This window comes from Accipiter gentilis, unplaced genomic scaffold (assembly GCF_929443795.1).
Source record: "Accipiter gentilis unplaced genomic scaffold, bAccGen1.1, whole genome shotgun sequence".
Lineage (NCBI taxonomy): Eukaryota > Metazoa > Chordata > Aves > Accipitriformes > Accipitridae > Astur > Astur gentilis.
This window is the reverse complement of record NW_026061188.1, coordinates 790,630-803,979: the sequence shown is the minus strand read 5'-3', so window position 1 is coordinate 803,979 and position 13,350 is coordinate 790,630. Positions and strand designations below refer to the sequence as shown.

The window sequence follows — 13,350 nt, the reverse complement described above, 5'->3', positions numbered from 1 at the left end:
GTCTGGGGAGGAATCAGCAATTGGAGAAATTATTCACGAAAGGAAGGATGTTCTTTGTCCTTTTAAAAATGAGCTGTAGTGTTTCTAGACAGAATCATTTCCTTGAGGTGAATACCAAAGACAAAAACCAAAATGTTTGTTATCTAGGAACTCCTCTGTGTTTTGTTAAACATTCTTTGTGTTTTGGAGGTTCTGTCCTGTGCTTCTCTGGCAATAACTGGCTTCCACTGTTGGGAGAGGAAGATAATATTGAATCGAAAAACCGCTTTTGTGGTCTACCGGTGAAGTCTCCATCTGCTAAATTGTTGTAAAGCAAGAACTGTCATGTATGCGTTTGTAAAACTCGGACCTATGGCACAAACACAAAATTGTCGTCGTCTTTTATAGGTGGTTCCTGGAGGAGAAGGACCTGAAGTATAAATTGATACAGTTGTCATCTGTGAAGACATGGGCTTTTTATATATATATATGTGTGTGTGTGTGTGTGTGTGTAATCTAAACAGAGCTTTTGTGGGGTAATGGTGTGGGTTGCTTGTTTGTTTTTGTTTACAGACTCTTGGAATTGACATTTGCTAAAAGAGAAGGATTTCCCCTTCGGGAAAGGTGCATCACTAATGATGATGCTGGTTTTGTAAGTTGAAACCGTTACTTTCCTGTAAAGACACACTAATTTGTTCTGAATAAAAGCCTTTCTTTTTGTTCTCTTTGTGCTCAGTTACGTAAGTGCACGAGGGAGTTAGTTTTCCAACGGGTTGATGGAGTGGAAAAAGAATAGTTACGTTCCAGTTGCTGACGGTCTTCAGTTTTTCTACATCTGTTGCATTTGTTTATGGCTCAAGTCTATATAAAACCCAAATCGTGAGCCAAGAGATTGCTATTCTTTGCACTACAGGCAGATACTAAGTTGGATCATTTGTTTAAACCCTGCTTCAGGCTGTGTCGCCAGAAACCGTGTGGTAGAGTGCTGCAGAATTCTGAAAGCTCTTCAGAGTGGATGCATCTGTTTGATGCTCAGCAGCCGTTGGTTCTGCTGGCCTTGAGGTTCAGCACTCTTGGACTTGTTTTGCTTGGCAGATGTACTCTCTTGTAGTAAAGGCATTTTGCGAGTGAGGACAGACAGACCAGACATCGTTCATGTCCAGGGAGCCGGGGCGGGAAGGTTGGTGTTCAAGCTTCTCATTCCTGTCAGCGGTGACTCCGCTTGCACCACTAAGTGGTGCTGTGTACGTACCCTTAACTAAATTGGGAGCTGCCTGTGCCTGCCTGCTTGTGTAGTTCGGAGCGGTCCTTTTAGAGAAAATGTTCTTTTGGCTGCATTTGTTCTCCTGTGATACAAAAACTTGACAGCTATTGGGGGCAACTACTACTTTAGGAGGATTTCTATAAAGTAAGAAATTGCCGGTTTTATTTTATCATGATGGGCAAAACAATAACTGATTCAAAATCACGTCCACTGCAGCTTATGCTTCCGTAACACACCACTCAACTGATTTCTATGCGTAAATGTCTTCGGAGAGGAATCACAGGTGCCTGCTGTGACTATAGGGACAAGCCGTATGGGCTCACAGGAGCAGAACATGCTTTGCCTTCCCATCACCAGAAGAAAGAAAGAAAGAAAGAGGTGAAGAAGGGTGCTCAGGAGCAAGAGGCTGCAAGGAAGTTGCTGTACGTGATCCTTTTGCCTTGCTTTATCTGACAGAAAAGCTGCCTTCTGCTAGTTGGGTCTTGGCTTGAAATACAAGGGGGAAGAGACTCCCGCCCCTCTCCCAGGGAGTGTGCTACTTTTGACTGGCTTATTCTGACTATGTGATCTGCAATTACAATATTTAGGTTGCATGGTGACAATCTATACCACTGACTCCCTGAATGGTTTTTCATTTCTGTCCCCGCTTCCTTCTCCAGCTTTTTTCAATATATCAATTTAAAAAAAAAAAAAAAAAAAATTTTTTTTTACCTTACATGAACATCATCTGTTGGCTTTGGCCCCAAACACTTTATTTCCTAGAAATAAGTTGAGTCTTTTCATCAGAATATGTAAAAGATTTCTAGCCACTGTAATACTATTGTATTGTTTGGTTTTTTTTTTAAATAAGTTTCTATCCAGGTTCCAGTGTGTGCACTGAATTTCTACTGCAGTAGATGACAGTCTTAAGCTGAAGAGAGATTTCATGGTTGGGAGAGAAAAAGAGCAGATCTTGACTCAAAGGTAACTTTTCCAAGGGAAAGGTAAACTCTTTTGTTTCTTTGGGGATTTTTATTCTGATAGCGCAAGCATCTTGTTCTCTCAGGATTTTGTTATCTCTGGAAAAAAACCTTGGTTTTGTGTCACTTTCCTCCTTCCCTGGTTGTGGGGTTTTTTTCCACTCCTTTCAGAGGAACTGCTAATACTGTTATAATTTAGGAAGACATTTTTAACTCTTGACTCGGAGGTCCGCAGACATCACTGTAAAGACAGTTTCTGTGCATCCAAATGCTGTTAATCCCTTAAAATACAAAATGAAAGATGTGTAACTTGGAGCTGAGGCTGAGTCAGAGTATTCCAGATGGGTCTGGTTTACTTTGCATTCAGTGTTCCTGTAGCCTGTTGCTTTGGAAGGTGCAGGTAATAAGCTTTTCAATTGAATAAATGAGCGGTAGTGGTTTTTTGTTTTCCTCCCCTAGAAATGTAGTGCTTGATCAGACTGCACTGACCTGTAGAAGTTGTGGGCACTGTGGTGTTCTCCAGAATGCTACTTGGGCTGCCACTACAAGTAGGCCATTTAAAATAATAACCTTAGACTTTGAAAATACATAAAAACTTAATGATGCTTAAAGTATAGGGCAGAGTAGTCATCAGGTTAAAATAACTTCATGCTTATGACATGCACAGTGATGGTTCCTTTCAGGTTTTTTGGTTGTTGTTGGTGGTGGGTTTTTTTCTTCTTTAAGATGGCACTGGTTGCAGTGATCTTCAGTTTTACGGCACAGCTAACTGTCTTAGTATAGATATGGTTCCTTTCTGCCTACTATTTCCGTTTACTGGCAGACATAGTTAAGATAGCTCTTTGGAGTTGTGGAGTGTGTGTGTGTGTGAATGTGTATGAAAATAAGAAGACCTAAAGTCCCCTCCCCACATCATTAGCTTTCGCTGCCCTGTATTTCAGTGTTACCAAGATTTTAAAGTGGCCCAAGTATTGCTGTTGCAAATGTTTCCATGTTTGTCTAACTATTGTGATGACATAAATAAAAAAAAGAAAATCAAAACACTAAATGTTTTATTACTTGCCCTATAACTATATAGGCGTTCCCTGTCTAATATCGATTTCTTTTTTCAGGATTCACTGTATCATTTTTTTTACCCTATGAAACGGAAAGATATTTCTGGCTTACTGTTGGCTTTTGATAGACGTTTTATCCTTGGGGAATTGCCCACCAATTAATTCATAGAGTTTGGAATTTAACTGAAGGACATTTTGCATGCCCGTGTTCAAATAGCGATGCTAACAGACCACCATACGGTTTGTGTTGATAGCTTTATGGATACTTAAAGGTACGCAATAGTCTTTATTTTTTAATAATGCTTAACCTTTTTCTCTTTGGCAAGAACAAGCAAGTCTGCCTGGTTTTGTAGGACTTGCAGCTTTTCCTTAACATCAGACTTTAAAAAGGGGAGAACCAGTAGTATCAGGTACGCAGTTAGGATGGCGATTTTTAAAATACGAAGCTGCGTAACAGTCTCAGGAAGAACATGCGTGACTGGGCGTGGGAGTCTGTGGTACAGCATTACTAACCTTTGCTAAAAAAAGTTTTGAAGAATGAAGCATTTGCTTTATGAACGGTACTTGAGGACGAATTCTGATGCTGCTGCTAAAGTTTATTGAAAAATAGGCACTGATTTCAGTGATGATGCAGGTGTGGTTTCTGTTCATGCCTTAAATCTGAAAAGAAGAGAAGAGAAACCTCCATTTGAAGGAGGATTTTGTATGAAGGGTAATCAAACCAGTAACCTGCTTTAAGAACGACTTTAACATATTTGGAGCATCGGTTAAAGGCAAATAAGTAAAGTTTATCATATCCTCCTACATAAGCTGTGACTATTGAATACAGTCGGCAGTCCACCTCAGAACTTGCTGGTGTGCAACTGCAACGTGTTAAGTTGTAAGACTTCACAGCCACGAGCTGATGGGCCACAGTTCTCTCCGAGCATAAAGCGCTGTAAGTTTTAGTTTCTTGCACAGCAGTGACTCTTTTCAACATTAGTAACTATACAACAGGGTAAAAGGCAAATTTAGTGAATAATAATGTGTCATTCTCAGAGTAGCTGTTTGCATTTCACCATGATGCAGATGCTTTTTATAGCAGTTGTGTTGGCACATGTGTTAGAATTCGGTTAATTCTCTCCTGAACTCATTTAAACTTTTGGCTTCAACTGCATCACTGGCAATATGTTTCAGAATAGAATAATTATTTCCTTTAAAAAAAAACGGGGGTGGGGGGGTAAGAAGAAGGGGTGGAGGAAGCGGGGATAAAAAAATCTGTTGTCTGCCAGTGCTGTGGGCTGCTCACTCATTTTTCTGTAGAACTTCTGGGGGTTTTTTGTTGTTGTTGTTGTTGTTGTTGTTCTACCTTAATGCTAATAGGCATTTCTACCTTTTTTACCTTGTTTTTCTACCTAATGCTAATAGGCAACAACAGATGCCCCATCCTGTGGGAAGCACCCCCTCCATGGGGCAGGCAGTGTGGATTATCTGGTGTTGGGTCAAGAACCCAGAGCGGAATTGCTGTTGCAGATTATCCCAGATGAGGTTACCTACTCTGGATTACCTGGGTGGAGCCCCTGGTGAAGGTAAACCTCATGCATGACCCCCCCCAGCCTGTGCATGTTCTTGTGCACATATCTTACCACCGCAAACTAGCCATCTAACCCACCTTCCCTGTGAGTTTTTTCCCATGCCGATTGGTGGGGGCATCACCCCCTTCCCCCCAGCCGCTGTGTATCCCTGAAGTTCCATGTTTTCTTGGTGTCATTTGTGGCTGCGCCCCCCCCCCCCCCCCCCCAAACCGTGGGGGTGTGGCTTCTGCTGACCCTTTCCTGCATGACTGCAGGGGGTGTTGTTGCCCCCCTGCCCTGCCCTGGCCTGTCCTTGTAGGGCATGGCTGCTGCCTGTTCCCCCCCATGTATTTCCATGGGGTTTTTTTGGTGTCTTTTGTGCTTTGGGGCTCTTGTACCTCTGTTAAGGGAGTCAGCTGGAGACATGCTCAGGGGGACTCTGCATCATTGGCTATTCACAGGAAATAATTTGTTTTGCAACCAGAGATATTTTGGAGACGGAATTCTTAAGGGATCTAATTCTGCTTTTTGATTCGTTCCTATCCAGAAGGTAGTTCTGGTAGAAGTAAGGAGGTATGCACAGTCTTGCTAGAAATGAAGCATAACCCCAGAGTGTTTTGGCTTTTTTATAGGAAACTAAAGCACATCATTTTTGATAACAACATTGTCATTGCATTTAATGAGCTAGTTTCCTACCTAGTTTGGAAGGGCATCTATTGTTTTCTATCTAGGCCCCAGACAAATTAAGTTGAATTCCCTACCTGGTCCCATTGCTGATGCAATAGGTGTAGCTGTAGCACAGGAGCAGGTATCATCGTTGTCAGTAAGGGTGACTTTCTCTGTTCAGGGTCTCATTTGCTGTAAATTTAAGGCAGGTGAGAACAGTGCTGCTGCTCCTCCAGCTGACTTTATAGCTGCTGGTGGTTTGCCCTTCCCCTTTCCCAGGGGATTGTGCTAAGGGTGGTGGGCGGGGGCTCGGGGGTATTTGAGCCACAGGCTCTGCTGAGGGAGCTCATTGTGCTCCTGGGTTTCTCTGGTGTTGGTGCTCAGCTCTTCCTTGAGTGCTTTGCAGCTTTTGAGCTGGCTCAGCCCTTTGGGAAGAGGTGTCTGCCTGAGGTAAGAGCTTCAGGACCAGTCAAGGTTCAGCAGCATGTGTGGTAGAAAGTAACACTTTGTCCTGGGTTCAGCTGGGACAGAGTTAATTTTTACAGGAACCTGGGATGTGGGGGGCATAGCTGGGGCAGCTGACCTGAACTAGCCAAGGAGCTATTCCATACCATGTGATATCATGCTCAGTATATAAATGGGGATCGGGCCCGGGGAGCGCTCGACTTTCGGTGGGGGAAGTGGTGGGGCGTTGGGTTCCGGGTGGTGAGCAGTTGCACTGTGCATCACTCTTTTTGTTTACTCTTTCGTTAGTACCATTGTTGTTGTTGTTGCAATTTTGTTTTGTGTTGTCCCAGTAAACTGCCTTTATCTTAACCCTTGAGGTTCCTTTTTTTTTTTCCTTTTCTCTCCTCTGTCTCCTCCCTATCCCACCGGAGGGGGGCGGGAGGAGTGAGCGAGCGGCTGCGTGGTCCTTTGTTACCGGCTGGGCTGAAACCACGACACACTTGTATGCAGCTTTTTTTTTTCCCCCTTTCTTTTTTTCAGGTCAGTAATTTTGTTTCGAGTGTTCTGTTTCTCGAAATGAGCATTCAGTGATGGAGTTAAGTATTCTTTATTGCAGCGCTGGAAGAACGGAGGATCGCTCCTCCAAATGTGCTTTCTGGCTGGGACTAATTGTATAGGTTAAATACCTGCCTTACATACATATTCATAAAATTTCTGAGAAATAATATACATATTCATTGATTTTCCGAGAAGTCATTAGCATATGTAAATGTCCTTTATGCATGCGTGTTGAAGGTCTTCGTTGGTCTTCTGGAGTCCTCTGGTGGTCTTCCATAGTCTTCCTCACTTGTCCGCTGTTTGAACTTTGTTGTACGAGTTTGCGCAGTACGATCCCCTTCTGGGCCCCACAAACAACTTCTCTGCTTATCACCTAGCTTTTGGCTCAGTCACCACAAGAGACAGAACATATTTTCTTATCAAACAGAATACCTCCTCAAAGAGGGCATGTTATTTTGTCTTATATTACAGACACAGGAATCTTGTGCTTTATGTCCTTGGCTTGTCTACGTAAATCAACTTACAGAGGCAGTTGTTAACCTTCTAACAAATTCCTGAGTCTTTTATTTAGCAATACACTGAGTCTAAACATACGTTCTATTTCTACATCTACTAGGCCTAGTGTCAGTTTCTGCATCAGTTCAGGGGTAGAAAGATGGTTTAATAGTATGCATTGTTTGGGGTTTTTTTTGTTGTTTGGTTTTTTTTTTTAGTCTTCATGCATTGTGTTTTCCTGCAATTCCCAACTTTATTGAAGAAGGAACGTTGGGTTTTTAACAGTTCTGCTGTGTAAGTTGTTATCTCTCTTAACGGGACTGATGGTGACATTGTTTAGCAGGGGTTAGGGTGAGCATCTTGTATGTATTTGTCTATGGAGTTTTAGTACTACTGATGAAAGCAGAAGGGCCGTGAGGCACAGTGCCCTTCAGGGTTTGGGGTGCCTTTCCTCATTGCCCACAGAATGCCACGTTGTCCTTAGAATCTTTGCAGCTGGTGGCAGGCCCCTCGTAGATTACAAGGCTTGGGACTTGACTTTCTTTTGTGGGCATGTAGCAGAGCTCAGAGTCTCTGGGGAGCTGTAGGTTAGGGGGTGCCCCCAGAATTTGGGATGTTGCTCAGAAGAGCGGCTCTTGAGGAGTAGCCACTGAAGGGGGTTCAGGAGTGCAGATTGAGGGCAGGAGGTGTCAGGAAGCAGTGGGGTTCCTTTCCTGACAGTTGAGGAGAAGAAAAGGGGTTTCTTAAGTTTTGGGACTGCTGGGGAAAGGGAGGAGGGTTTACCAGCCCTTCTCAGAGGAGTTTTGCAGTTGGATTTGAATGTCATAGAATCGTAGAATGGTTTGGGTTGGAAGGCACCATAAAGATCCTCTAGTTCCAACCCTCCCCCACGGACGCCGTCCGCAAGACCAGGTTGCTGAAAGCCCCATCTGACTTGGCCTTGAATGCTTCCAGGGAGGGAGCATCCGCAGGTTCTCTGGGCAACGCGTTCCAGTGCCTCGCCACCCCTAGTGAGAAACGTCTTCCTAACGCCTAAACTAAATGTACCCTCCTTAGGACTAAAGCCGTTACCGCCTTGTCCTATGGCTGTACTCCCTTGTAAAAAGTCCCTCTGCAGGTTTCTTATAGGCACCCTTTACGTACCGTGAAGTCTGCTATAAGGTCTCCCAAAAAGCTGCATGCCGGTGAGCGGTCCGAGAAGGTGAGGCGGTCGTCGGCCGGGTCGGTGTTGAATAGCAAAGTATTATGGGGCTGCTCGGTTCAGCCTTTACCTTCTGTTGTGGAGGTGCTGTGTGGGCTATCTTTGAATTGGATGAGCGTTTCAGGTGAGCTGTGGATTAGCGAGGAGGAGCGTGGGGCCGATGGCTTCTCACGAGTGCCACGCTAACGTGGTTTCTCTCGGTACCTTAGATACCACGAGTGATGATGGCTGCAGGGTCTGAGTCTGGAATGAGCGGGGAAGTGAACACGGTGGCACTTGTGAGGAGGGGGGAGTTGGGGAAGTAGTTGGCGTTGGCCAGCGGGATGCTTACTCCCTTTTCTGATTTGTTTGTGTTTGTTTTTTTCATTGCAGATGTTGAAGAGCAATGTTCCCCTTGAGGAACATCCCACTTAGCCCGTGTGGTTTTGTGGAGGATGGATTTGGACCCTCAGCCCTCTGAAAGCTAAGTTGAGGGACCAGGCTGAGAGGAAGGGACAAAGCTGGGAATAGCAGGGAGGAGTTTTAAAGTTAGCGCAGGAGAGAGGGCTGTCCCAAAGCAGTCGCCTTTGCGCAGGAGAAGGGAGCGGGTTGCTTTTCAGCACGAGACCCGTGTGTGCCGGGCAGGGCAGTTCCAGCCCGTGTCCGCGGTGGCGTGTAGTTTGTGTAGTCTGTCTTGTGTGCTTAGACCTTCCTCGGGTCTCGATGTCCTTGTCGCGCTTTGCGCCAGAGGAGCGAGGCATGCGCTTCGGGTGCTGTCCCTAGGGTTTTGAATGCTCTTACTCATTGGCCCGGTGCCAATCGGGTGCTTCTTTTCTTGCGCTCGGAGCTCTAAAGCATGGATCGGTCTTGGCGGGTTCCGGTCAGTGCTCTATGGCAGCATTTTTTTCAGCCTGCATCGGCAGCTCTGCTCTCTAGCCGTCCGTTTTCTCGGAGTGGGACTTCTTCCCCGCATCCTGACATCCTTAGGTCTCGACGCCAGGCTTCTGGCGCATCTGTCGTCTGGGTTTTGACAGTGCTGTCTTGTAACGGGCCGCTCCGTTTGACTCCTCTGGGTCTGCTGTGGAGCCTCCTGGCCTCGCGGTTGCGGCCCCGTAGGTCATCTTGCCCGACGGCGCCTCCCGTCCGGGGGTCATTCTTCTTGCTGAGAGTTTTCTCTCTCGTTGAATCACCTCGTTGGTGGCGTTCCACGTGGTGACGTTCTGCACACGGTGTGCTTGGCTTGGAGCTGCTCTGCCTGGGGGGGTGTGGAGTCAGGGGTAGGTGGAACAGCGATAAGAGTCTACGGGTGAAACGTTGATGTGCCTAGACCGTTTAGGCGAGGGTTGTACAGTCGTCTCGGCTCGAGTAGCCATCGGCCTGCGCGGACAGCCGTGCCGATAGTGTTTCACGGAGACAATTGGAGCCGTGTGGCAGGGGTTGCTGAGGGGCAGTGAAGCGGATTTGAGTCTCTAAGGTGTTAAGACTTGCACGTGATGGGCTCCAAGTTTGGCCCTGGGTTTTTTTGGTTGGTGGGGTGTAGGGTTTAGGGTTACTCCGTGCGGGGCCCGGATGATAGAACACCAGTATGATGATCAAAGTCGCCCCTTTATTGAGCTTAGCTGATCATTCTTACACAACTCTCTAAGTTGTTTAGAAGCTTTGATTGGCTGCTGCACGCAAGCATGTGGTGTCCACGCGCACAAGCGTAAGCGGTGATTGGTTACATCGATACTGTCCACGCGTAGAAACATAAGATACAGTTAGTTATACTCGCTCTGTACACGTGCATACACACAGGATATAATTGGCTATGTTAGAGCATGCAAAACCTGTCTTAGTCCAACTGGTCAAGATAAGCCCCTGAATTGAGGTCGGTTGTGCCAAGTTCCCTTTATCGTGGAATGTGCACCTGTGTTTTTCTAATTGGGATCTTTCTTCTTCTATCTTCTTGTTTGTTCTGTTCAGAGCCTTCAAAGGTGTCTGGAACTCTCTTGCGACCATGAGCTACTTTCAGGGCCAGTAACGAAGTTCCATATAATTGAACCCTACAGTGGGCAGGGGGGTGTGTGTGTTGGGTTTTTGTGTTGTTTTTTTGTTTGTTTTTTGGTTGTGTGTTGTTTTTTTTTTTGTTTGTTTTTAAAATGACAGGCTGTAGCTGCATTCCAGATGGTCTTTGTAGATGGAATCAAGACCTCTGGAGTTGTGAAGCTCTTGCTCTGCATCCAGGTGACTCATTCAATATGTTTGGGTTTTTTTTTTTTCAGATGTGGAGGGACAGGATGTGTCCCACAGAGCGATGGGGGAAGGCAGCAGAGCACTGTAAGGAGTTGAGTCCGTGGGTGGACTCTGAAGGAAGATGCATCCGGTGGCTCTATGAGACTGCTTTGCTTTGCTGTGTTTTGCAGTTTTCTTGCATTGTATTGGTCTGTATTTGCCTTTGCCCTGTGGTGTTTTGTTGTGTATTTTTATCGACTGTCATGTGAGACTGTCTCGCATTGCCTGGCCCTGCATTGTGTTTTGTATTGCAGTGCTCTGTACTTGTATGGATTGCCACCTGAGACTGCCTTGCCTTCTATGGTTCTGTATTGGTTTTGTATTGTTTTGGTCTGTACTTGTATTGACTGTCACGTGAGAGTCTCTTGCATTGGCCCTGTTCTGTTTTGTCTGGTATGGCAAGGCTCTGAGTTGTTTTGCCTTGACTGAGGTAAGAGTACTGCCTTGTATGGCATTACATTTGCATGTGAATTACATGGCTCTATGTTTGTGTGTGTCTTGTATGGCATTGTAGAGGCAGCGTAGAAGGTTTAATGACTTCGGGCTCTTTGCATGCAGAGTTGAGGGGATCGCAATTGGACTGTGAACTAGCATTGAGTAAGGCAGGAACTGGGCAATGGTGTTCATCTTGTTTATGCAGATGCTTTGTGGCAAGTCTCTAGAAATGGTCAAGGCCTTGAGGTCTAAGTAGCAGCGTGATGGGTCTTGGAGCGATCGGTAACTTTGGGACAGCTCTGTGTTTGTGATGCTCTGGTTTTTTCAAGTGTCATGGAGGACACTGGCTGTGAGGATGTGTTATTTTTGGAATAGGTGGGAAGCAGGGTAGGGGAGTGGTGGAGGACTTCTCTCTCGAGGATGAAGTGTCTGTTGACAAGCTTTGTGTGTTGTTTTTGCAGGTGATGACAGGGCACGAGAGGTGCTTGAAAGAACCTTGCGTTTAGGTGACATGGCGCTACGGAGGTTGGACTGTGACACGTGGCACTGTGAAAGCTAATTATCGGGTTGAAAATGCACGGATGGTGGAGATGATGGTGCGTGTTGAAATGTTGGTGTAACGGAAGGGCAGTTTGTGGGGAGGTTGGTTGGAAGGAGGTTGGGCTGGGGCCTGGGTTTTTGCAGGTAGGGTGCTTTTTTGAGGCCCCTGCTGCTGCAGACGGGGTGACGGCCTCTTGAGGCCTGTGGACGGTATGATGGATGAGTTGAGAGTGAGGGCTGGCGTTCATGTGATCTGAACGAGTGGTGTGTTGTGAATGTCTCTAACCTTGTAGGGTTCTGTGGTTAAGCCTTTTTGGTTTTTTTTTCCTTTCAGGTTGGATGTAGAGTTGAGATGTTTTTCAGGGAATTAGGAAAAAAAACCCAAACTTAGAATAAAAAACCCCAGCTGGGATATGGGTTGGTTTTTGGTGTGTCCTCCCCTGCCCCATTTATTTTTCCTTTTCCCTGGTCCCAGCTGCTCCATGAGGCAATGTTGATTGCCAATGTTTGGACTGGGGTCTGCCTCGGGCCTGGGTTTTCAAAGGCAGGGCGATTTTTTTTTGTTTGTGGTTTTTTTTTTTTTTTTTTTTTTTTTCCAAGGCTCCCGGGAACGGTGTTCCTGTGGAGCGCTCCCCTGGAACCTGGTAATTGCCAGTCAGCACAGAGAGATATGTTGTTCGGTGGATGGTCTTTGGAAGACAGTTGAGGATTTTGTGGGGGGAGTTGGACTAGATGGCCAGCATGGAGTAGGCCAGGGTTGTGAAGTGCGTGAGTGTAACTGTATTTGTCTGTGGTGGGTTTGTAAAATATTTGGTTGCTCTTTGTAGCTTGTGATGTAATGATATTTTTCAATTTCTGGTTTTGTGTCGAGGTGTGGAAGTGGACGGTCTGTCAAGATGATTGGAGGTCACTCGTTTGGTGCCCGGGAACAGGGATCATGGCGGTAATGTCACCTCAGGGAGTAAAACTTCTGGATGTGCAGCGATGTATGTAATGGGAGCGAGGAATGTGGAAAAGACCACTCCGTAGAGCATTGCAGGTACTAAATAGTGGCATTTCTTCTTCAGGTAATGCTAAATTTTTGGAGTTTACATGTATTTGTAAAAATAGTGATTAAAAGAGGACTAAATCTAATAGTGTCAAATATTTGACGAGTGAGGCCATAAGTCTTTTCTATATATTGTAGAAAAAGTACATTGTAGAATTGGATTGAAATACTGACATAGCTGAATCTATGTGGAATGAGTAATGGACCAAATGAAGCACTAAAAATAAAATGTAAAAAAGACAGGTAATTATGTGTCCTTGTGGGAATTACAGTACTAATGGCAATCACAAAGGGAAGCGTAGAGGGAAGCATGGGCGTTTAGTGCCCATAGGTAAACTTAGCTGTTGAAGTAAGTGAAAGTGTCTGTTGGAATTAGGCATCCAAGGGCGAGTTGTAGATACCTTGAGGTAAATGTAGCTGCTGCTGGGTTAATGGAAAGGGGGTGCATTCCTTCCTCTAGTGATTGCAGAACTTTGAAATTGGAGCTGTAGGTAGAGAACTGTGAAATGGGCTCGGGCGTGGTGCGGCGCCGAAATGGGCTCGGGCGCATGTGTTACTTTTCTTAAAGGGGCTGAGGTACTGTGTAACTCTGAAATGGGCTTGATGAGTGGATAACATGTGTGTAATATGTGAGGGTTTTTTTTATTCTGTTGTCCTTCTCTTTCCCTGACCCTTTGTGGTGCTCTCTACTCTTTTCATTCATGTCTTCTCTCTCTCTCTCCAACCTCCTGTGCTTTTCATAGTCTCTCTCTATCTCTTGTCATTATTATCATCTGACGCTCTGTGTTACTTTCTGTCCCATCGTATCATGTTGTATGTTTCTCCTGCTTTTTTCTTCATCTGTCCAGATCCCTGTCCCTTGTTTCTTCTATTGCTGTCCCTCTGCCTTGCTTCCTC

The 13,350-nt window shown here is 45.5% G+C and overlaps 1 long non-coding RNA gene across 1 annotated transcript; it reads left to right on the top strand.

Annotated features, from left to right (window-relative positions):
- The first annotated feature begins 3,496 nt into the window (after positions 1–3,496).
- Positions 3,497–10,785, top strand: LOC126037540 (uncharacterized). The gene is made up of 3 exons (XR_007505740.1): positions 3,497–3,529; positions 4,665–4,825; positions 10,421–10,785. It is a non-coding gene; the product is annotated as an uncharacterized LOC126037540 (long non-coding RNA).
- Positions 10,786–13,350: the final 2,565 nt, after the last annotated feature.